This window comes from Schistocerca gregaria, chromosome 1 (assembly GCF_023897955.1).
Source record: "Schistocerca gregaria isolate iqSchGreg1 chromosome 1, iqSchGreg1.2, whole genome shotgun sequence".
NCBI classification, from domain to species: domain Eukaryota; kingdom Metazoa; phylum Arthropoda; class Insecta; order Orthoptera; family Acrididae; genus Schistocerca; species Schistocerca gregaria.
Genome location: NC_064920.1, coordinates 283040281 through 283066798, shown reverse-complemented (window position 1 = coordinate 283066798; position 26518 = coordinate 283040281).

Below are 26518 nucleotides of genomic sequence, written 5' to 3'. Positions count from 1 at the left end.
ATCTATCTGATACCTTTTAGTATCTCCAGGGTTCTTCCACGTATACAACCTTCGTTCATGATTCTTAAACCAAGTGTTAGCTATGATTAAGTTGTGCTCTGTGCAAAATTCTACTAGGCCGCTTCCTCTTTCATTTCTTAGCCCCAATCCATATTCAGCTACTATGTTTCCTTCTCTCCCTTTTCCTACACTCGAATTCCAGTCACCCATTACTATTAAATTTTCGTCTCCCTTCACTATCTGAATAATTTCTTTTATTTCATCGTACATTTCTTCAATTTCTTCATCATCTGCAGAGCTAGTTGGCAAATAAACTCGTACTACTGTAGTAGGTGTGGGCTTCGTATCTATCTTGGCCACAATAATGCGTTCACTATGCTGTTTGTAGTAGCTTACCCGCATTCCTATTTTCCTATTCATTATTAAACCTACTCCTGCATTACCCCTATTTGATTTTGTGTTTATAACCCTGTAGTCACCTGACCAGAAGTCTTGTTCCTCCTGCCACCGAACTTCACTAATTCCCACTATATCTAACTTTAACCTATCCATTTCCCTTTTTAAATTTTCTAACCTACCTGCCCGATTAAGGGATCGACATTCCACGCTCCGATCCGTAGAACGCCAGTTTTCTTTCTCCTGATAACGACATCATCCTGAGTAGTCCCCGCCCGGAGATCCGAATGGGGGACTATTTTACCTCCGGAATATTTTACCCAAGAGGATGCCATCATCATTTAATCATACAGTAAAGCTGCATGTCCTCGGGAAAAATTACGGCTGTAGTTTCCCCTTGCTTTCAGCCGTTAATAGTACCAGCACAGCAAGGCCGTTTTGGTTAATGTTGCAAGGCCAGATCAGTCAATCATCCAGACTGTTGCCCCTGCAACTACTGAAAAGGCTGCTGCCCCTCTTCAGGAACCACACGTTTGTCTGGCCTCTCAACAGATACCCCTCCGTTGTGGTTGCACCTACGGTACGGCCATCTGTATCGCTGAGGCACGCAAGCCTCCCCACCAACGGCAAGATCCATGGTTCATGGGGGGAGGTACTATAAAGTACAATTCGTAAATTCGAAGGATTACATCTGCATTCTGTACCCTTAGATCCTAACATCATTTTGGAACTGTAACAGTCACACGTCCACACACATTGACAGAACTGAACTCAAGTAGTACCAGGCAAAACCTTCACAAATAACTCATTTACATGCATAACAACGGTCAACCAGGACGCTGAGTCAAAATAGCCACCACGCGATACCAAGTGACGTGCCCAGTAGCGGGATGCTCACGGCGATTTCTCGTAAAATCCAGCGCCCACTGACAAACGCTTTCTTAGAGAGAGCCGAGAGAAGGCTCTAATGAAGAATACTCGTAGTTGTAAACCTAGGGGTATCATCCAGCAGCCGGCCGTAGTGGCCGTGCGGTTCTAGGCGCTGCAGTCTGGAACCGAGCGACCGCTACGGTCGCAGGATCGAATGCTGCCTCGGCCATGGATGTGTGCGATGTCCTTAGGTTAGTTAGGTTTAATTAGTTCTAAGTTCTAGGCAACTGATGACCTCAGAAGTTAAGTCGTATAGTGCTCAGAGCCATTTGAACCATTTGTATCATCCGGCAGACGTCACGGCATCCAGTACTTGCAAAGGTCAGACCGGACTCCAACCCGGTACCACAATGGAGACAAACTGCTTGCAACTTCGATAGCAGAGGATACGCCGAATACTTTGCGTCCTGCCGAATTAGCTTTAAAGTGGCAATGTTCACGGCGGCAACATATACTCGGTCCCGCCAAAACCGCAGAGACCAAAGGCACCACTCCTGCCAATGGGCAACGGCAGACGCTTGCCCACAACAACACGCCGCCTCGCTTGGGCTCTTCCATTTCTCCTGGTCACAGCAGCCCTTAAGTACCTTCTCCTAGGACCTGCCCTCCACCGGCGACAGTAACGCTCCATGTGCTGTTGGGGCTAGAGGGATTCCTATTCCGCGGGAATTACGCGAAATTAAACGTGGGAACACGGCAAATGCACCTTTGTGTGACGTCAGACAGGCAACATCTAAACTTTAAAGCTGTTCATGTTCGCTGTCCGATTAAATTTAATGACAATGCATCTCTTTATGCAACTTCCCAATGATAGTCAGAAAATATTTAAGATTTAAATTAGTCAGATGAATATCGATTAGCCGAGTACACGTGACTTTTAACAGATGCCATGCAAAGTGAAAATTATGTCATTAGTCTTTTGAATAATGCAGGAAAGTTAAGCCGTTACCAGACCGCGCCAGAATTGATGATATTAGGATCCTATTAAATATTTATAATATTGATGACAATATTGATGCCAATACAAATTATGGAAACGATACTTAAGGGGAATTGAGTATAGAGAGAATCCCAGACGAGGCCATACTTTTCCAGGAAAGAGGAAGAAGGGTCAATGTGATGCACAGAGTGAGGTGGCACTGAAAAGTGGAGACGAAACAGATAGAAGTGGCTTAACTCTGAAGTGCAGAAAACGAAGAATGTAATGCAAACAGCCATTAAAAGAAATATTTAGCCCCAGCTTGACAAATATGTATTCGTTTTAACAACATTACGATCAGTCTGACTTTCGGAAAGGTAAAGGCAGTAGAGAGGCAATTATGACGTTGCTGTTAATAATGGAAGCAAGACTAAAGAAAAAACAAGACGGCTGGTCCCGGCGGAGGTTCGAGTACTCCCTCGGTCATGGGTGTGTATGTTTGTCCTTAGAATAATTTAGATTAAGTAGTGTGTAAACTTAGGGACTCATAACATTAGCAGTTAAGTTCCATAGGATTTCACACACATTTGTACATTTGAAGAATCAAGACACATTCATATGGTAGGTCAACATGGAAAAAGCGTTCGACAATGTAAAATTGTGCAAGATGTTCGAAAGTCTGAAAAAGTAGGGGTAAACTATCGGAAGAGACTGGTTATATACAATATGTGCAACAGCCAAAAGACGATAAAGAGTGGAGACCAAGAACGAAGTGCTCGTATTACAAAGGGTGTAACACAAGGATGTAGCCTTTCGCCCCCACTGTTCAGTGTGTGGATCGAGGAAGCAATTACGGAAATAAAACAAAGGTTCAAGAGTGGAATTAAAATTCAGAGTGGAAGGATATCAATGATACGATTCGCTGATGTCATTGCTATCCTGAGTGAAAGTGGAGAAGAATTACATGAGTATGGATTGAGAATAAATCTAAGACACACGAAAGTAATGAGAAGTAGTTGCAATGAGAACAGCGAGAAACTTAACATCAGGATTGATGGTCACGAAGTAGTTGAAGTTAAGGAATTCTGCTACCTAGGCAGTAAAATAACCAGTCACGGGGGGATCAAGGAGGACATCATAGCAGACTATCAAATGGCAAAAAGGGCATTCATGGCCCAGACAAATCTACCAATATCAAGTATCGAACTTAATTTGAGGAAGAAATTTCTGAGAATGTACGTCTGGAGTACAGCATTCTGTGGTAGTGAAACATGGACGGTGGTAAAACCGGAACAGAAGAGAATCTAAGCATTTGAGATGTGGTGCTACAGACGAATGTTGAAAATTAGGTGGACTGATAAGGTAAGGAATGATATCCTTCAAGAAATTTTCCACAGGTTCTATAGATGATTGCTGTATTTCCAGTTTACGTTGCAGCAAGCTGGTGGCCTCAAATTGTCTGAAGCCACAGATGAAGTTTCGTTGTTTTTATTGTAATTAAGACGTTCTGACAAATGTTTTAATTCCTAACAGTTCACTATCTCAGTATTCCAAATTCCGAAGAATCTACCTCTCAGCAGGAGGTTCGAGTCCTCCCTCGAGCATGGGTGTGTGTTTTGCTCTTAGCTTAAGTTAGTTTAAGTAGCGTGTAAGTCCAGGGACCGATGGCGTAAGCAGGTTGGTCCCTTAGGAATTCACACACGTTTGAAAATTTGAAAAATCTGTGGCGATGACGATGGGGGAGCAGATAGCGCTCCATAGAGACGGGCTGTTTTCCCATGGTGCCTAGTGTGGGGAATAGACAGACGCCTTCTACGACAAACGAACCTGTTCCTCGCGTCAGCCTGCGGCCAGCGATAAAAGCCTCAGCTTCGAGGTGCTGTTTCTTAGCGCCGAGTATTAAATTCCTGCGATAGCTAATAAGGCACCTCAGGTGCCGTTGCAGGAACCGCACTTAAATTTATGGAGTCTCCCACGTGTTTATTAGTGCAAAGTTCGTTGGCGTCTGTATTCACAGCTGAGTTGGCTGCCTCGAGGAATTTCATTATCAGTGTTTCCATGCTGCGTGGGGCGGCCTTTGTGGTGTATCGAGGCGAGGCGCCACATCACCAGCAAAGTGTGCCCGCCGGATAAATTCATCACAACCCACGTTCCAACTACGAATTCTAATACACGTCTTCCATAACAAGATATAGTCTGCGCAATTAAAAGTATTTGCAATCTATTATACTTCGCTCTAGCGTGCCCCTTATGTTCACAACGATCAGCGATTTCGTTCAGTATAGAATATCTTCACATCAGAGGTTGAAGCAGAGCAACCAATCGGCTTTAAGTCACGTATGAAGCTATGGACACTTTTTAAAATAACTGAATCCGACTGATTGCACTGCAGGTGCATTTGATCTTAAGATGTTCTATGTTGAGCGATTCTGTATATCATTATGAAGGTAAGGGACACAGGAGACTGCAATTAAGAAAGCACTGTAGTATCTCAGTTTTCGCCACTTGTCTGCCAGACATGGTTTAATAAAATGTTATTATTGTCGTACGTTGTTTTTGATGAAGGCATTACGTTTATTTCAATTATATTTGAACATCTGCATACGATGAAACTTCCTGGCAGATTAAAACTGTGTACTGAAGCGGGAATCGAACACGTGACTGTCTTTCATTCTGGAAACAATCCCCAAGCTATGGATAAGCCATACCCTTTCAATATCCTTTCTTCCAGGAGTGCTCGTACCATAATTTTCTCAGGAGAACTCCTATTGAGTATGGAAGGTAGGATGTGAGATAATGGCGGAAGTAAAGCAGTGAGGGCTGGTCGTGAATGGTAGAACACTTGCCTGTAGAAGGAAAAGGTTCTGATTTTTTCATATTAGTGTCGACTGCATTGCAAAGTGAAAAATTCGATCTGTTTATTATACTGAAACTTACTCCATAAAAGAATTTCTTAATAACTAAAGTAAGAATAGGGAAAATAACATTTATATTCCAAAAAGGTCAAAAAACTGAAGGTCTTTGTATGTTTTATGTATCATATCAACGATATGAATGAAGTTGACATCATACAATTGCTTGTCGAATTTAGTCGACAGCAGGAAATTCGGAGTGCTTCGCAGGAAACACACTTCTTTCCATACTCGACGTACACATAAAGGAAGACTAATCGATATAAAGACGGCAGGAAATGAAGATATCCACACCAAAGACGCCTTTTCTTTGGAGCTATAGAAGATTTCCCTGTTGATATATACAGTTCTTGTGAAAAGTGACTTGCCTTCTCTGCTCCATCCTCTACCAATTCAGGTAAGGCTCCACAGTGTTAATAGCGGCATAACGTTTAAAAACAACAAAACGGGCTTGATGCTGTGTCCGAACAGTTGTTGTGAAATAAGGGTTTTATGAACGAATCATCATATTCCAAATTCAGTCAGTTACACTCTTGAGAGGAAAAATGGATCATTAAGGATCAAATTTAAAATTATTCGACAAGCAAATATGGCTGTCGTGTTCCCCTTTAAATGTATTCCGTAAGCTAAAACTTAACTAAAACTCCGAGTTATTATAATAGCCCAACTTAATTTGATTCTTCTACCAGCGCTACGACTTTCTGTCAGCTAAATACCCAAACAATGATTGGTTCCTAGTGGCATCATTACTCGTTGGCAGTTTCTTTATCTTCCCCTTTCAAAGAAAAGTATCAATGAATTTTAAATACATTCTCTTTGGTAACCTCTGTTTCTTTCATTCCTACACCGGATAAAGAGTAACTATGATTGTTCTCGCAGCAATAGAGACTGATACAACTGCACCAACTATTGTTATGACGGGCTCTGCACAGACATTGCGCTCATGCCGCGCCACTAGCACCATAAACTGCGTACCACCAACGCCGAGGTAAGCATCACAATAAATCAGTGCCTCTGTTTCTGACACTCCATAGAAAAAAACCGCTTTCACTTGTTAACGTAATACTTGACACTTTTGCTTTATACCATCCATAATGAACACTACATCGGGTAAATACCGTTATCAGGCTGTAAACTACAGTCTACGCACTCCCTGAAGTGCTTGCTACAGTACCTGCCTTCTTATTGGAATGTCACCATAATGTTAAAAAAATTAGTACTGTTATCATCACCATCTTTCTACCGCCAAGCCATGTTTCTTTCAGTGCTTACGCTTCTGACGCTATAACCTTCATCTTACTAGCGTAAAGCTTAATCTATACAAAGAATAATGTGTGTATTTTCTTGCCTCACTACAGTTATTGTCTATTTGCTTTAATCTCAGGAATTTCTTGCTATAGGGTTACAACTAGTTTTTGCCATGGGTAGACATTACGCCTACCCAGCAGAACCAACATTAGACTCGAGGGGGCATTCTTCCTTCTGACAGACGCTACTGGGTCACGAGCATCCCCCATCAACCAGGCAGCATCCCAGGCAGCGATGGAGGTCTTTGGACACACCGACCTAGTCTTCTTCGCTGGTCACGTGACTGAAAGTAGCGTCTACGGTATCCTGGTACCCAGCGCTCGAGCCACGATGAGCAGTTCACTCTGAGTGGGTTTCCTGGACCAAGTGTCGAATGTAGTTGGATTCCATTCATCAGGAACTCATTCTGGAGCCGCCGCAATGACCACGCCACGTTTCATCACTAATCGGCTAGTGGACTTTTAAGATTTCTTTCTTTGTTTCTGCGTCGGAGTTGATTGCATTTCAAGTCTGGAACTTTGAAACTGAACCAGTCCGCTTGTAATTGATATTGACTTTCGGTAGCTTGGTGAACTGCATATTTACTGGTTAGTGGTATTTCCTAGTCGCGATTTTTTTGTTGAAGGCCCTCAGCCTTCAGACAGTGTCTTCCCAAAGGTGACTGTTTTCGTTTCGGCTTTTGCCCTCGCCAGTATCATTACTCCCATTTCATTACTTGAAAGAACCTTTGTTTTCAATAGCGTTTATTCATTATTCAAGTAGTAAATGTCTTTTGCAAGTGATTAATTCTTACGTTGTAATAAAACACACCTCGAAGAAGATGTAGTTACTCTAGTTAAATAACTTCGTTCTATCAAATCAGCAAGAACATTTCTTGTCTGCCAAACCAGATGGAGAAAAACATTTCTCCATACGGCATCTGTCAGACTGGCCATGGTGCTGGGCTCAGCACTATCTTGCTGCCGTGAAGTAATATGTCGGTGCGTACTGATTGCACTTCTCTTGTTTTCGTATTTGGACCAAATGACTTGGTTTTACTTCTCCTTGTCTGGTCTCGTCTGCTAACGTTCCTCGTGTTTCATGAGATGATTGTTTTGACGTCTGATTCAAATGGTTCAAGTGGCTCTGAGCACTATGGGTCTTAAATGCTAAGGTCATCAGTCCCCTAGAACTTAGAATTACTTAAACCTAACTAACCTAAGGACCTCACAGACAGCCATGCCCAAGGCAGGATACGAACCTGCGACCCTAGCGGTCGCGCGGTTCCAGACTGTAGCGCCTAGAACCGCTCCGCCACCCCAGCCGGCTTTTACGTTTGACCTGTCAATAAGGAAAAGAGCAGGGTACAAAAGTACACGTCAAATGCAATGAAGTTTTTCCTATACGAGAGTCCAATGTAAGCTAATTTTGTGAGAAACTTCATGCAAAACGAATCCTAGGAAAGGAAGTCAGACATCTTGGCTTAACGTCCTGTCGTTAACGAGAGAACTATAATTTAGAGTCAGCCAAAATTGTAATTTCGTAAGTGATTTTTTCTATACATGGAATGGGGTATACATCACTATGTGATCCAACATTTGTGGTAAATATAAATTCAACAAATATTTTGTACACACTTCCAGTTTTACGAACCATGACTAACAGGAAACGTGTCAGAATAATGTTACGGTTTCTTTTATAAACAGGCATCTTTAGAGATTAACTGCACTTGAGACTGTTACTCGTAAGACAATACGTACGCTAAAGATCATGCAAACAGTCTGATTGTGTAAACGTAGCGTCTCTTTGGAATTATTCCCACAACCTAACGAGGCTGTAAAAATATGTACAAATTCTAGAGAAAAATCGTTGAGCTCTTGGAATAAAATTTTGGTAGAAATGACGAACACTTTGTCCTGAATTCAGAAACGAAAACACTGTCATAAAACAAACTCCAGTAGGAGAACAGTGGGAAACCTAGGTGACAAAATGTAGTCGAGTTTGTAAGTGAAACAAATTCTCCCTGCATCTACATATTGACATCTGTAATTTCAATGTAATAAATACCTTGTGTGGTACCGGGCTGAGTGACACTTCTGACACTGTTACCTTAAGTACATCCAAAGTCGGAGACACACTTCCTAAAAGCAAGTCCATAAATGAATCATTCAGTTTCAGTGCTCCTTTTTTTTTAAATTTGATTAAACCTAAGTATCTCTTGGACTGGGTGTAGGTACTCTAAAGCAGCTTAATGCGCTGTTGAGCCGTAGGGATGATCCAGGAGGGAAGAAAGTAGAGTCCAAAGTCGAAAAAAATGAATAATCTTTTAAGATTAACTTATGATCTCGGTAAAAAAGCATTTAAAAACAAGTGAGAAATTAAACGCTTGACAAATATTAAAGAAGAAATCAAATCAGTAGTTGGCGTCAGTGAAAAAGCTTTTAAACAATTAAGAAACTAAGTACATTGTTAAACATTAGCAAGTACCTGAAGTCATCCAAGCTGCATATCAATAACCAAAATCTTAACATTTACAAAAATTTTCGATTGACTTTTAAATGTAATATCTTATGTGATTGCAGTAGAGTTTTGTTAACAACACTAGTAACATAAGCAACGCGTCACGTCCGTTGGTGTGGTAAGTTCAGAACCAAGGGAAGTTATACAATTCAGCACCGTGGCAATCAAGATAACCGCCGGCCGGAATGGCCGTGCGGTTCTAGGAGCTACAGTCTGGAACCGAGCGACCCCTACGGTCGCAGGTTCGAATCCTGCCTCGGGCATGGATGTGTGTGATGTCCTTAGGTTAGTTAGGTTTTATTAGTTCTAAGTTCTAGGCGACTGATGACCTTAGAAGTTAAGTCGCATAGTGCTCAGAGCCATTTGAACCAACCATCAAGATAACCCGACGCACAAGGTCGGCGGTGTGGACTCGCCACGCAGGGGTGTGATGGCGGTTGGGGCAGGTCCCGTACAATGTGATCAACAACAGTCTATGGCGAATGTCGAGTAGGCGTCATCTGCCGGAGTGTGTAGTGCTAATAGTAAAATTCGGAGGCGGTGGTGCTATGGTGTGATCGTGTTTTTCATGGAGGGGGCTTGCACCTCTTGTTGTTTTGCGTGGTATTATAACAGCAAAGGCCTACATTGATGTTCTGTTGCAGAGCAATGGCGATCGGATCTTTCAACACGATCGAGCACCTGTTCATAATGCACGGCAATAACATCCCTGTAATGGATTGGCCTGCACGGAGTCCTGACCTGAATCCTATAAAACACCTCTGGGATGTTTTGGAACACCGACCTCGTGCCAGGCCTCACCGACCGACTTCCATACCTCTCCTCGGTGCACCACTCCTTGAAGAATGGGCTGCCATCCCCCTTTCCAGCATCCGATTGAACTGCGAGAATGGAAGCTGTCATCAAGGCTAAGAGTTGGCCAACACCGCGTTGACTTCCAGCATTACCGACGGAGGGCGCCAAGAACTTGTAAGTCATTTTCAGCTAGGTAATCGCATACTTTTCATCACATAGGGTGAAAAAGGCACTGTCTTGACTAACTGACTCATGATCCCTCAGCCCAAACCCCTAAGAACAGAAACTTGAAAATTGGCCTTTCCTGCTCGACACAGTATGACAGGATAAGACCAAGTGTGCAACTCAAATCTTCTCTTCCAGTTTCTTGTGCATTCTCCATAAAGAATTAGTGTATTTACTTTCTCTTGCTTTGCGAAGAACACCAATTTCTTCTTACTACCCTGCATTCGACACACGTTGCGGCTGGTGCCACAGCCGAACTTAACAAATTTTTCCCATTAATTTTATTAGTGAAAACGTTTGGGAACAGACAGTGTAAAATGCATAAACGAAGAGTATAAAACTCCGGGGATGTATGAACCGTATCAGAGATACCAGAACTGTCACCATAAATTTAATCCCTAAACAGAGAAAAATGATTTTTTTGCACTCTCGCTTTGTTAGTTCACTCGATTCTGAATGGCTGTGTATTCAGCTTTAATTCTTATCTGGAGAATAAAGGTTTAATCAGATTCCCGGAATAATTGAATGTAAAGGGATCTTACAAAAGAATATTGCTCACAGGCAAAATTCTCTAATTTTTCCGTCGTAACTGTCGATTAGTCGCTGTAGTATTGTTAAATTCATTTTTATTCAGTTCAAAATACCATTCGTTTTCTTACATGATTAGTAATTGTGGAATATTTGTACACGGAAGCTTTCCTTTTGTTCCGCGTAGTTTTTAGGCGGAATTTCATGCACCGTTATCTTTTATATTTCAATTCCAATAGAACCGGCAGTCATTTTTACATTACGAAATCCAATTAGAAATTACTTTCTTCCAAAAGGAAACAGCATTAAATTTCACAGTCAGTTTATAGGTTACGAAAAAGCTGCGTTTCAACCTAAATGTGGGCCATAGATATTTTAAAGTTACTACTGAAACTGTTTAATAATTCACGTAAAACAACATTAGAATCAAAGAAACTATATTTCATTAAAAGGGGAACAGTTTTGTTTATCGTTGTTAATTATGTCGAGTCAGAATTTAAAGAAACTTAATATTTTCGTTTCTCAGTTACTTTACGTGACTTCAGTTGATGTAAAGATAGGCATTGACGTGAGCCACACAGACAAACTGAAAACAATATATCCTCTGTGGCCCTTTTGTGCCGATGTCGCAGTATCCCCTTGTCCGAGGGGACGTATTTTCTTATTTCTGTTTGAAATAACGAAGGGTCGCATAAAACAGAAACCGATTTCACGTCGTAAACAGATAAATGCTTAGCTCCCAGTACAGGGTGGTTATTGCTGTAGTGTGCCTGCCACGGAGCGCCAGCGGCCGAGTGTCTGCTAACCATATTCAAACGGCCACGGCGCCGCTCGTTGCGTGGCAGAGCGAGGAAGACAGCAGGGAGTGAAGCAGAGGGCGACTCCTGCGGTTGCGCGGACACAGCAATCGACGCGGTCAGCTAAATATGGGGTGCGCGGTCGGCGCTATGTTCTGCTTACGCGGCCTCAAAAACGAAGTAATCCTCAGAGAAGTGAGGGTTTAAGTTCTCGCTGAAGCAGCAGAAACCAATGACATCGGCTGCCCGGATGCAATGATCATCACCCTCTGCGTTCGCAGCTCGAGTTCTAGTGGCTGGAGTTGCTGCCTCTGGAGCACGGGGTCCCAGGTACGATTCCCGGCCGGGTTGGGGACTTTCTCTGCCCGGGGACTGGGTGTTTGAGTTGTCCTCGTCATTACATCATCATCCTTATCATTCATGATTGTGGCAACATTGAACTGATGTAAGTAGGCTGTTTACTTTTTTTTTTTTTTTTTTTTTTTTTTTAATTGGTAACGTCACGTAGCGCTCTGTATGAGAATCACTGACTGTGCTGTGTGCAGTCTGTGGCTGGTTGGCATTGTTAGAATATTCGCCACTGTAGTGTTGGGCAGTTGGCTGTTAACAGCGCTTAGCGTTGCACAGTTGGAGGTGAGCCGCCAGCAGTGGTGGATGTGGGGAGAGAGATGGCAGAATTTTGAGAGCGGATGATCTGGACGTGTGTCCATCAGAGACTGTAAATTTGTAAGACTGGATGTCATGGACTTATATATATAATTACTTTTGAACACTATTAAGGTAAACAAATTGTTTGTTCTCTTTCAAAATCTTTCATTTGCTAACTATACCTATCAGTAGTTAGTGCCTTCATTAGTTTGAATCTTTTATGTAGCTGGCAGTTGTGGAGCTCGCTGTATTGCAGTAGTTCGAGTAACGAAGATTTTTGTGAGATAACTGATTTGTGAAAGGTATAGGTTAATGTTAGTCAGGGCCATTCTTTTGTAGGGATTATTGGAAGTCAGACTGCGTTGCGCTCAAAATATTGTGTGTCAGTTTAGTGTTGACCAGAATAGGTAAAGAGCGAAATGTCTGAGTACGTTCAGTTTTGCTCAGCTGTCTGAAAATCAAATAATGTAAGAGGTTTATCAGCACAGTAATTCATTAATTTTTCTAAGGGGACGTTACACATGTCGACCCTTAGCCGAGGATACCTCACTGGACTCTTCTTATTTTTTCTTGTAGTTTGTGAAATTAGTGTAGCTATTGTTAATTGCTAGTGCGTAATTATAGAGAGAATTTCCTTTGTTGTTGTAGTTTTTAATTGTTGTACAGTAAAACAGTTGTGGCATGCATGTAGATTTGCATGAAGTATTTCGCAGTTGCGCTTGTAATTAACTAGACATTATTTTCAGTGCTATGTTAATGTGTTTTCTTATTTTGCTCTTCAAATTGTGCTTTTCTGTGTTATCGTGTGAAATATTGTGACAATAGTGGAGTGTGAAAAACGTAACACAAGGCTCCACAGTAAACTGAGAAATAATAGTGACGACGAGCGTAGCTTATCAGCACCACTGTGTAATAAATTAACAGACATTCAAAGTGGTAATTTGGTAATTGTGCATAGGGAAATGGAGCGGGCGGCAAATAATGGCGTAGACAGTGAGACAATTAGTGAACAAGGAAGCATTATCGATCGATCGGTCGGCAATAGCTCGCCTCAGGAATCCGAAGCGACAGGACAAAATCTCGCAAATACTGTAGATTCAGGTTTTGGGTCCTCACCGTTTTCTCAAATAAGTCAAGACACATTTTCTACTTGTCAAAATGTGAATGTTGGCGGTGCAAATGCACTGCCGAAAAGCATAGAGGAACAGATTGCAGACACTAATTCATTATTATTGCTATTAAAGCAACAAATGAAACAAAATCAGAGACAAACATAACAACAGTTACACACATTGCAACAAAATCTTCAAAAGTTAGACACAATGGAACAAAATCTTCAAAAGGTAGACGCAATGATACATAATCCTCAAAGGTTACACACCACGCTTAAACAAACACGTGAACATTTAACTACTGAGTTACATAACATCGAATCGAAATGTCAAAAAGTCTGTAATAAAGTAAAAACACAAATTTGTGAGCATTTTCAACTTATTTTTCGCGGCATGAAAATGCATTACAGAATCACGAAGCAGCCATAAAAAAAACTGCAAACTATTGTTCATGAAAATTGTGAGACCTTGCAAACTAAGATTGACTCTGTTGCATCTACCGATTCGGTTACGCAACTTGCAAAATCTCAGGAAAACTTAAAGGACACAGTAGATACGATTTCAACACAAATGGATACACTGACACTTGGTTCAGAAAAACACACTAAGGAAATAAGTTCACTATCGGAGAAAGTAGCCGAACTTTCGGATCAGTTCACTAAAAGGTGGATGATGATCTGAATGACACAAGACCTGTAGCCTTCACTGACACAGAGGTGTACGAACAAATTAGGAAATTCAAACAAAATCAGAATCAAATTAATACCCAACACCAAAGAGATATCTGGGAAGTACGAGATCAGTTGACACAGGTAATACAAGAATTACATATTTCAGAGGACACTCGCGCTCAAATACGGGAAGAGGGGCATAGAAATACGGAACAGCCACTAAATAATAACACAGGGCACTTCGGAAATTATGAAAGAAATTGGCAAGGTACATCGAATTTTGAGATGGAACCGCCGAAACGAGGTGACAATGACCGATATGCAACTTGCCGACAGTATGATTTTGACTATAAGCGGTTTATTACTACACGCAAATTCAAAACATTTAAGAATTCCGGAAACGACATTCATACACAAGCGTGGCTTCATCAATTCTTTCATTGTTTTCCTCCCAACTGGTCATTCGAGCACAGATTAGAATTTATGTGTGGGTACTTAGAGAATGAACCAGCTGTAAGAACGCGATCGGTCAATCACGATTGTCACAATGAAGGAGAATTTTATCATGCCATTCTCTCAGCATATTGGTCTCAAGCTACACAAGACCAAGTAAAACATAGTATCGTAATGATGAAACATTTCGAACAATATGAATTTTCCAGTCTTGTCAAATATTTCGAAGACATATTACATAAGAATCAATGTCTTTCAAACCCATACGGCCCCTCAGAAATCATCCGCATTTGCTTAATCAAATTGCCTGAACATTTACTACACATTATTTTGGCAGGACGTTGCAAAGACGACATTGAAGCTTTTCAGGGACTCTTACAAGAATTAGAAATTGACACTGACAATCGCGGGAAGCGAAAACAGGAACACAACAATTACAGGTCACATCAGTCGCAATTCCCCGATGACAGAAATAATAACTGGACACGAAAATCGTGACCAAAACAGACACCACCTATGTGGCAACCGCTGGCAGAGTAGAAATAATTACAGGGAAATATCGCCTCTCTGCGGTAATGACTATCACAGAAACAACCATAGAAACAGACAGTATGGGAACCAAAACAATTATTGTCAAGGGAGACAGAATAACTTCAGACGCAACAGTTCAGTGTGCAGTTACGATTCAGGGAGAAATTATCCACCACATGACCGACAAAAAAGAAACTATGTAAACTACCGACAAAACGACAGACCTGAATTTCATCAGAACTGGCGGGATTCAAACAGGGCAGGGCCCTCTCGACAAGGTGAATTTGTACAAGTTAGACCTCCAAATCCCAATAACGACGCGCGCCAACAAAGAGACAATGACTCACACTGAAGGCAGCCACGTGCGCCGGCTGGCTCAGAGGAAAACGACATAGACGTTAACCTTGAGAAAAATTTGGGCATTCCTTACCGGCGTATACCACATGATAACTGCGTTGAAATTGAAACTCTGCGTACTAGGAAGAGTAAAGGATTACACCACATTTCACATGTGGAACCGTTTGTTGTAAGATAATCTGCTCTTTAACTTAGTCTTTGCCATAAATTTTTCACTTCACGCTACTATTACGCGTTGTCACACTTAGAAACTGTTGTCATGCAACAATGTTTTGAAGCTAATTATCCAATCTAGAACCTAGGGAACATATTTAGAGAGTAATTACCACTGCATTGTGATAGTGAACAGAGGACACAGTGATACTGTGTGTGTATATTCTTGCTTGTTAGTTGCACGATTACGTAACGACTATAACGCTTACATACTTAGAACATATACTGCTAATGAGATTTTAATGCAACATTTTGGTTTACTTGAAAAGACATTCTATATTTGAAGTACTTTCTGTGAGATTAAAGATGACTTAGTATTTGGTTTCTTTGACAGCTACACGATTATATCACGATGCCACTAATGTGTGGCACAATTTACATTGTTGCTTTTGTGCTGTATCTGCTTTATATCTGCGCACTTTTTCTGAGTTCTTCCGGAAAGTAAAACATGTTTTAGTAGCAACTTTTGTGGTGTAGCTACAATGAGACAGCCTTTTTTGTAGCACAGGAATACGTTACAGTGTAGTGCTTTCTTGATCACAGAATTGTGTGTAATAACTACGATATCTATAACCATAGCATTTAGCTTTTGTTTATTACGAGGTAAGTACATTGACTTCCACAGAACTTTGCTTACGGATGACGATAATTACGACACTTGGCATATTTTTTACCCTTAAGTAATGACAGAGCTTATGTTACAACAAGATCAACAATTGAGCGCAGCAGTACACGTATTTGAGTGATTAATTTTTTACTTAAAACATTTATTTTTAAAGCTTTTTGAACTACAAAGAAAGTTTTCCGTGCGACATTTCATTCCATTGCTGTAATCTGTAACACCTGAGGGTATAAATACATTAATCATCAGGGGGGTACACGCTTACTTTGTGTACCATGTGTTTGGCAAGCACAAGGAGTCCTAGCTAATATGGTATTTGCTTATACAACTTTACATATCGGTACCATATTTTTCTAACACATAAATTACATAGATATCTGATCATTTAACTGAGAGAGACAAACATTTTTTTTATTAAGTCAGTTACAGATGTTTACGTAATTACACAGCTGGATAACTTCACACTTTTGAAATTGTATTTTGTCTGTACTTTGTGAACTGTTCATATTTTTTTTCGGAACCATTGTAATACTATGAGAGCTTTGACTGACGTATGAGGTAGATGACACTATTGAAATGAGCAGAGATTTTTTTTAGGTTTTGAAATTATTGCAGAAAGCTACAACGATTTTGAGATTTGACTGAGGTGTTATGATGTTATTATTACGACGACAATGTGTATTATGCTGTTGAGGTATGTTTATGATCAATAAGCTGATGTTATATGAGGAATTTGATTAAGCCACGTATTTATTATGATGAAATATTGAAGAAGTGTCCACAAATATGTATATGTGTAATAAGGTAAGGAGTAATGAGTTAGCGACTCTGATCTGTGAATAAGGAGGTTGGAAACCAAGAAGCGCACTTTAAGAGTTATGAAATGTGTATTAATGCATGAATCTATCACAACGCCGACTAATATTTTTTGGACACTGTTATATTTATAGGATTTTGTTTCTACATATTTGTAACGCAAATTCTCGACCTGTGAAATTTTTATATTGGACTCACTGTAGTGCAAACTGCTGTCGAACATGTTTCTGTAAGAAAGCCAAGTGACCTTGACGTAGTGCGTTGTGAGAGGCCAGCTGTGCCAGCTGTCTGAAAAAAGAAAGCCATTAGGTGGAGAAAAAAAGAGAGGCCATTATCCTCGCTATTGACATTTCTTTGTAGAAAGCATCGCAATTACGATACGCTCAAACTTGAAAACATATGATTACGCTGTGGAGCTCTTAATTTATGATATTTACTAAAATGCCTTATGAAATGAAGAGAAACATTTTATATCTATTGTCTTTCTAGTTGAGAGATTTTTTACTGCCTTTGGAGACGACATTTGCCTATTGAATGACGTTTCACGCCTTGCCTTACGTATTCATTTGCTCATTTTGTTTAATATCTAGTTTCTAGCTACACTGCAGCATTGGTTAAAATAAAATTTTATAGATGTACTAATATAGATATTTTATGCCTACAGGTCCAATAAATAGTAACTTTACGATCTACTTAAAAAAACGAGGGAGCACAAAAAGGCATTTCCCCTCACAGGAGATGCATACATAATTTTTGTCAATGACTGTTAACTTTTTAGTAGTGTAAGTTAAGGTGATGCATCACTCTAGTGTTAAGATCTGGCATAGTTATTAGACGTTTCCTATCTTTACTGTGATATTTTTCTGCTTGAGCTTTGTCATGTTTAGATATAAGTTATATCATTTGCTGCTGCTGTTTGCCAGGCATAGTGCTACTAAATTTCACTTTGTATTGCTCTGTTAAGCCAGTTTTACTACTGATTTATTTTTCTTGTTGCTGCACATTGGCTTATATTAGCTGTAATGTTGCATTTGCCCTGCTAATTTAGATTTACTGCTGCTTGCTTTGCCAATTTGCATTTTTTTGCATTGCTGTTTGTGTTAATTGTTTTGTACTGCTGCATTGCCTCGTCCCTTGGTATATACATCTGAGCTCAGTAGATTTAAGTTAGCTTAAGAGGGGGTAGATTCTATAAGAAACTGACTGTGGAGAATAGGCAAAGAATGCATTGAGAAGTTATATGAAAAAGATTTGGGCAAAAATGAGTATAGTGCAATGATAAATAATTATTTTGAAAGAAATTTGAATAGAATAGAAGGAGGTATTTGGGAATAATGATGAATGGAGATCTCCAAGAAGTAAAGAAAGTTTCTTTGCAAAATACTGCAGTAAAACAAACCCTGTCCTTTCCTTTTGTATTATTCCGCTATATGTTTGTGTACTCTTGTGTATTTATGTTCTTCCTGTCTTTATGTGTTTATCTGATACGATTTATGCTGTAGAATGTTTCTAATACTCAGCTACACTCACTATGATGAGGAATACTGTTATACTCAAATATAATTTGCATTAATAATGTGTTATTTACTTTGTAAAGATGTTTAGACATTATTAATTCGGTTCTGTTTCAATGCGCATACGTGAAATTAATGTTACGAAAACAATTCTCATTATTATATTTGTGTCATAATTCATGTAACATTGATGTACATGTCTGTTTCTATTCTTTTGTAAAGGCTGTATTACTACAAATGTTATCTGTACTATTATGTTCCTTAATGATGTATTTTGTGCCTTTGTAATTGTATTCTTAAGTTGTAAATTTATAATCGTATAGACACCAGTTTGTCAAATTAAGTTACATTTCACTGCAGACTGTTTCTGTTGGTCATAGTATATGCACAATAGATGAGACGTTGGGACTGTTAGTGTTTGCATGTGTGTTAACAATTCAGTGAGGGACTGATTAACAGCATTGCTGGTTCTAAGGATAATTCCAAAAACTTTGTGAGTGCACAAGTGGTCGTTTATGGACTTGCTATATTGTCCGCAAGAATCTTCAATGGTGATTGCGCACCTGCACAGTCGCAACAGATGGCTGCTGGCCGTCTCTACAAGGACTGCAGTGGGTCTGAAACTTTGATGACCCACCAATACCATTATTTCTACAAGGACTGCAGTGGGTCTGCGCCTCTGGTGGCACACCAATACCATACTCTCTACCAGGACTACAGTTGGTCAGCTCCGTGATGACCTACCTACCAATATTCTTCAAAACTCCGACTGACTATGCTGTTGGTTTGCTCTGTTGTGGCCCATTACCTGTCTGCATGTCAAGATTCAGCACTGTCTTTCCGTTGGAAGGACAACACTACTTCTTCAAGACTGCATGGAAATCCATTATTTCCATGTGCATTTTCTTTTACTGTTCAGACTTTGAGAAAAAAAATTGTAATTTTACTGTGATGAACGAGAAGGACTGTCTTTATGGACTGTGAGAAAATTTTAGCTTTTGACCAACATTGGATCAAATAGTGTGTATTTGATTTCTTTTTTATTGTAATTATGAATAATTTCTTCAAATCTGTATTGGCCACTGCCCAAAACAATTTGTAAAATTTTTTGTGGGAAGCATGGAGGCTATGTAAGTAGGCTGTTTACGTTCTTTTATTGGTAACGCCACGTAGCGCTCTGTATGAGAATCACTGGCTGTGCTGTGTGCAGTCTGTCGCTGGTTGGCATTGTTAGAATATTCGCCATTGTAGTGTTGGGCAGTTGGCTGTTAACAGCGCGTAGCGTTGTGCAGTTGGAGGTGAGCAGCCAGCAGTGGTGGATGTGGAGAGAGAGATGGCAGAATTTTGAGAGCGGATGATCTGGACGTGTGTCCATCAGAGACAGTAAATTTGTAAGACTGGATGTCATGGACTGATATACACTCCTGGAAATTGAAATAAGAACACCGTGAATTCATTGTCCCAGGAAGGGGAAACTTTATTGACACATTCCTGGGGTCAGATACATCACATGATCACACTGACAGAACCACAGGCACATAGACACAGGCAACAGAGCATGCACAATGTCGGCACTATTACAGTGTATATCCACCTTTCGCAGCAATGCAGGCTGCTATTCTCCCATGGAGACGATTGTAGAGATGCTGGATGTAGTCCTGTGGAACGGCTTGCCATGCCATTTCCACCTGGCGCCTCAGTTGGATCAGCGTTCGTGCTGGACGTGCAGACCGCGTGAGACGACGCTTCATCCAGTCCCAAACATGCTCAATGGGGGACAAATCCGGAGATCTTGCTGGCCAGGGTAGTTGACGTACACCTTCTAGAGCACGTTGGGTGGCTCAGGATACATGCGGACGTGCATTGTCCTGTTGGAACAGCAAGTTCCCTTGCCGGTCTAGGAATGGTAGAACGATGGGTTCGATGACGGTTTGGATATACCGTGCACTATTCAGTGTCCCCTCGACGATCACCAGACGTGTACGGCCAGTGTAGGAGATCGCTCCCCACTCCATGATGCCGGGTGTTGGCCCTGTGTGCCTCGGTCGTATGCAGTCCTGATTGTGGCGCTCACCTGCACGGCGCCAAACACGCATACGACCATCATTGGCACCAAGGCAGAAGCGACTCTCATCGCTGAAGACGACACGTCTCCATTCGTCCCTCCATTCACGCCTGTCGCGACACCACTGGAGGCGGGCTGCACGATGTTGGGGCGTGAGCGGAAGACGGCCTAACGGTGTGCGGGACCGTAGCCCAGCTTCATGGAGACGGTTGCGAATGGTCCTCGCCGATACCCCAGGAGCAACAGTGTCCCTAATTTGCTGGGAAGTGGCGTTGCGGTCCCCTACGGCACTGCGTAGGATCCTACGGTCTTGGCGTGCATCCGTGCGTCGCTGCGGTCCGGTCCCAGGTCGACGGGCACGTGCAACTTCCACCGACCACTGGCGACAACATCGATGTACTGTGGAGACCTCACGCCCCACGTGTTGAGCAATTCAGCGATACGCCCACCCGGCCTCCCGCATGCCCACTATACGCCCTCGCTCAAAGTCCGTCAACTGCACATACGGGTCACGTCCACGCTGTCGTGGCATGCTACCAGTGTTAAAGACTGCGATGGAGCTCCGTATGCCACGGCAAACTGGCTGACACTGACGGCGGCGGTGCACAAATGCTGCGCAGCTAGCGCCTTTCGACGGGCAACACCGCGGTTCCTGGTGTGTCCGCTGTGCCGTGCGTGTGATCATTGCTTGTACAGCCCTCTCGCAGTGTCCGGAGCAAGTATGGTCGGTCTGACACACCGGTGTCAATGTGTTCTTTTTTCCATTTCCAGGAGTGTATATAGAACACTATTAAGGTAAACAAATTGTTTGTTCTCTATCAAAATCTTTCATTTGCTAACTATACCTATCAGTAGTTGGTGCCTTCATTAGTTTGAATCTTTTATGTAGCTGGCAGTTGTGGCGCTCGCTGTATTGCAGTAGTTCGAGTAACAAAGATTTTTGTGAGGTAAGTGATTTGTGAAAGGTATAGGTTAATGTTAGTCATGGCCATTCTTTTGTAGGGATTATTGAAAGTCATACTGCGTTACGCTCAAAATATTGTGTGTCAGTTTAGTGTTGCCAGAATAGGTAAAGAGCGAAATGTCTGAGTACGTTCAGTTTTGCTCAGCTGTCTGAAAATCAAATAATGTAAGAGGTTTATCTGCATAGTAATTGATTAAGTTTGCTAAGGGGACGTTACACTGTGAATTAAATTGGAGTGAGAAAAATTTGGTACGTTGTACGGGCCCTGATGACCGCGCAGTTGAGCGGCCACATACCAAGCATCATCATCATCAGGTACTGCAGCTGTCATCGTCCAGTCTGAAGGGTCCTTACTGGAGCTTCTTCATCATTTTGTTTAGCGTTTAACTTAATGTACCCTCCTCTAGCACCTCAATTCTGGGTGCAAACTGTAAATACATAAAGAAAGAGGCTGATCAACTGCGTGTGTGTACAGTGGCCACAAATAATATTATCGCTAACTGCAGTTAGTAATAAACCCTGAAGAAGGCACCTTGCAAGAGTCACCGAAACGTCTAAGTTATAGTTGACAACTCGGTCAGAAACCCAGAAGAATTTAATTGACTGCCTACGTTTGTCTATGTTACCTTTATTCCATCTCACATTTTGCTAAGATTCTTGGTGATTATCGGAGTCCCACACGCATATTCAATACATGTATGTCCAGAATGTCTCCTGATGAATGAAAAGTATGAATAAGAGCGTACAAGGTAAATTTCAGTATGTATAACGGAGGGAGTAAAAGTATTCTGCTACTGTGGCAGAACAGCCAGCCCTATAAAGCACATACCATGTAGCTGTTCACCTGGGACGAAGCTCTTGTACAGGTTGGCACCATACAATTGGAAGCTCTCCGGGAGATTACGGAAGAACGGAACGTATGGTTTCCAAAAGGGTCTGCTCGGCAGTGTTCCTAAAGACAGGAGACGGGAGGCACCCACTAAGTATAAGTGTAACTACCATACTTGATTCATTATCTTATTTTTGTAGATTTCAGCTCAAGTCGACATTAACGTCTTGCTCTCATCGCTCGTTGAGCGGTACATGGAATTTTCTTGCTGATTTCTGAACATTATGAGCAGTCGCATTTAGCCACGCATGCAAGCCATTGTTCTCCTCTACGTCTGTTTAAACATGTGGACTCGTCATGCATCTTCTCAGTTCAGTCTTATTTAGTTCGTTGTTGCTCTCACGAGTATAGTATAATTGAAGAAACTTCTCAAACTTGGCTAATTTATATTTCAGTTCGTAATCTGGTTTCACGTGTTTTTGTAGTCTTAGCAAGTATTAAGTACGGTTCTGAGAGCCTTAAGTTTGCAGATCGCTTATCACACTAATATATCCTCTCCTATTTGGTGGGCTGTTCTGAATTTTAACACTTATTTTATCCTGAATTTCTGTTTGTGATTGAGACCTGGTACCAGGGAAGGCAGGACTGGGTTGCGATTGTGGACGGGGCCATAGTAAGTTGTTTGTTAGTTTATTTTTCAGTCAAGTGCACTTTATTTGGAAATAACATCAAATAAAAGGTGACAATAAATTAATAATTGTTCCACGGCTGAAGGCGTTAATGACAACCAATTCAAACTATTTCACGGCTGAAGGCCCCAATAGCAATAATTTAAAAACTGTTTCACGGCTGAAGACCTGAATAGGAATCTTTTAAGAACCAGTTAACTTCTTCAACTTGCAATTACAGTCATTAAAATATTTTTAAAGAACTATCATCAAATCTCACTGCTACAATACAACTGCCTAATTAAAATTTTAGACAAGTAACACTCATGGCTGAAGGCCTTCATGACAACAAATTCAACTACTTCTCGGTCCCAATAGTAATAATTCAAAATATTTCACGGCTGAAGGCCTGAATACCAATCTTTTAAGAACCAGTTAACTTCTTCAACTTGCAATTACAGTCATTAAAATATTTTTAAAAGAACAATCATCAAATCTCACTGTAAGAATACAGTTGTCTAATTAAAATTTGATGACCAGTAACACACATGGCTGAAGGCCTTAATGACGAGAAATTCGACTATTTCTAGTCAGAAGACCCCAATAGTAATAATTTAAAAAATGTTTCACGGCTGAGGGCCTGACTAGCAATCCTTTTAAGAACCAGTTAAACATCTTCAAACTTGAAATTACAGCCATCAAAAAAGTTTTTTATTTTAAATAACAGTGGTCAAATCTGACCAAACCAAGGAGCAAGGGGGGAGGAGGTGGGGCCGCAGACGTTGCTCCAAGGATCGACGTGGGAAAGTCCCTCAAAATTTCGCAAGCAATGAGACAGGCAACCAAGAGTAGCATCCACTTCACGAGATGGTAACTCCGACTAGTGGCAGTTTAAACGCATGACCAATAATCATTTGCCGAATCTACCTAACGTGCGATGATCAGTGCAACGATGGAATAACACACCCAAGCTGGAACCAGTGGTCAGCATTACGTCTTCAGACTCTGGTGTTTAGAGCATCCGGAAGCAGAAAGGAACCGCTACTACCAGAGTAGAAAAAAAACACACACACCACCCGGTTCAAAAATCAAGAAAGCTGTCGATCTACACGCCTTACCGGACAGCAGCGGCAAGGTGAGGAAAAGTACACTGCCGTAACATATACTAAGCTATAGCGCAGGTAACTTGGGCGTTAGCGACCACTAGGCAGGAAAAATACCACTGGCTGAACTTCACCAATAATTACGTATACAGGGTGGTCCATTGATAGTGACCGGGCCAAATATCTCACGAAATAAGCATCAAACGAAAAAACTACAAAGAACGAAACTCGTCTAGCTTGAAGGGTGAAACCATATGGCGCTATGGTTGGCCCGCTAGATGGTGCTGCCATAAGTTGGGGGTGGGGGGTGGGGGGTGGGGGGTGGGGGGGTTGTTTTGGGGAAGGAGACCAGACAGCGAGGTCATCGGTCTCATCAGATTAGGGAAGGATGGGGAAGGAAATCGGCCGTGCCTTTTGAATGGAAATTATCGCGGCATGCGCCTGGAGCGATGTAGGGAAATCACGGAAAACCTAAATGCCAGGTAAAATAAATGCATAAATAAAGAAATAAATAAATAAATCAGGATGGCCGGACGCGGGATTGAACCGTCGTCCTCCCGAATGCGAGTCCAGTGTTCAACCGCTGCCATAAGTGAAACGGATATCAACAGCGTTTTTTTAAAAATAGGAACCTCCATTTTTTATTACATATTTGTGTAGTACGTAAGGAAATATGAATGTTTTAGTTGAACCATTTGTTCACTTTGTGATAGATGGCGCTGTAATAGTCACAACCGTATAACTACGTGGTATCATGTAACATTCCACCAGTGCGGACGGTATTTGATTCGTGATACATTACCCGTGTTAAAATAGACCGTTTACTAATTGCGGAACAGTCGATAAAGTGTCGATGTATGGCTATTGTGATCAAAATGCCCAACGAGCGGAAGCTATGTATGCTCTTCGGTATCCTGGCCAACGGTTTACCGGGTAGTTACGTTATTTAAGGAAACAGTAAGTGTTCAGCCACATGTGAAACCTCAACCACGACCTGCAACAAATGATGATGACCAAGTAGGTGTTTTAGCTGCTGTCGCGGCTAATCCACACGTCAGTAGCAGACAAATTGCGCGAGAATCGGGAATCTCCAAAACGACGGTGTTGAGAATGCTACATCAACATCGATTGCACCCGTACCATATTTCTATGCACCAGTAATTGCATGGCGACGACTTTGAACGTCCTGCACAGTTCCGTCACTGGGCACAAGAGAACGGGACGATGACAGATTTTTTGCAGGCGTTCTATTTAGCGACGAAGCGTCATTCACCAGCAGCGGTAACGTAAACCGGCATAATATTCACTACTGAGCAACGGAAAATTCACGTTGGCTGCGACAAGTGGAACATCAGCGATGTTGGCGGGTTAACGTGTATAGTGAGGCATTATGGGAGGAAGATAACTGGCCCTCATTTTATAGATGGAAATCTAAATGGTGCAATGTATGCTGATTTCCTACGTAGTGTTCTACCGATGTTACTACATGATGGATGTCCGACACATAGCTAGCTTGCGGTTGAAGCGGTATTGAATAGCGTATTTCGTGACAGGTGGATTGGTCCTCGAATCACCATACCATGGCCAGCACGCTCACCTGATCTGACGTCCCCGGGTTTCTTTCTGGGGGGAAAGTTGAAAGATATTTCCTATTGTGATCCACCGACAACGCCCGACAACATGCGTCAGCACATTGTCAATGCATGTGCGAATATTAAGGAAGGCGAACTCCTCGCTATTGAGAGGAATGTCGTTACACGTATTGCCAAATGCACTGAGGTTGACGGACATCATTTTGAGCATTAATGTGGTAATTTCAGGTAATCACACCGTAACAGCATGCGTTCTCAGAAATGATACGTTCACATAGGTACATGTATCACATTGGAACAACCTAAATAAAATGTTCAAACGTACCTTCGTACCTTCGTTCTGTATTTTAATTTAAAAATACGCCGGCCGGTGTGGCCGAGCGGTTCTCGGCGCTTCAGTCTGGAACCGCGCGACCGCTACAGTCGTAGGTTCGAATCTTGTCTCGGGCATGGATGTGTGTGATGTCCTTAGGTTAGTTAGGTTTAAGTAGTTCTAAGTTCTAGGGAACTGGTGACCTCATATGTTAAGTCCCATAGTGTTCAGAGCCATTTGAACCATTTTTTAAAATAACCTATCTGTTACCAACTGTTCGTCTAAAATTGTGAACCTTATGTTTGTGGCTATTACAACGCCATCTATCACAAAGCGAAAAATGTGGTCCAACTAAAACGTTCATATTTCTTTCCGTACTACACCAATAAGTAATAAAAAATGGAGGTTCCTTCTTAAAAAAAAAACACTGTTGATAACCGTCTGATCTGTGGCAACACCATCTAGCGGGCCAACATAGAGCCATCTCGTTTCCCCCTTCGAGCTAGACAAGTTTCGTTCTTAGTAGTTTTTTTTTGCGCTTATTTCGTGAGTTATGTGGTCCTGTCACGATCAATGGACCACCCTGTAGAACGCAACAATTAATAAGAAGTGGAGGAAGGTTAACTACGTTCGCCTTCCCCTAAAGCTCGACTCGCTGCTCTTCGTCTCGGCGACACTGCGAGCAGCAACACGCAAGCAAGTGGCGAGATCTCACAATGGTGGAGGTTTCATTACTTG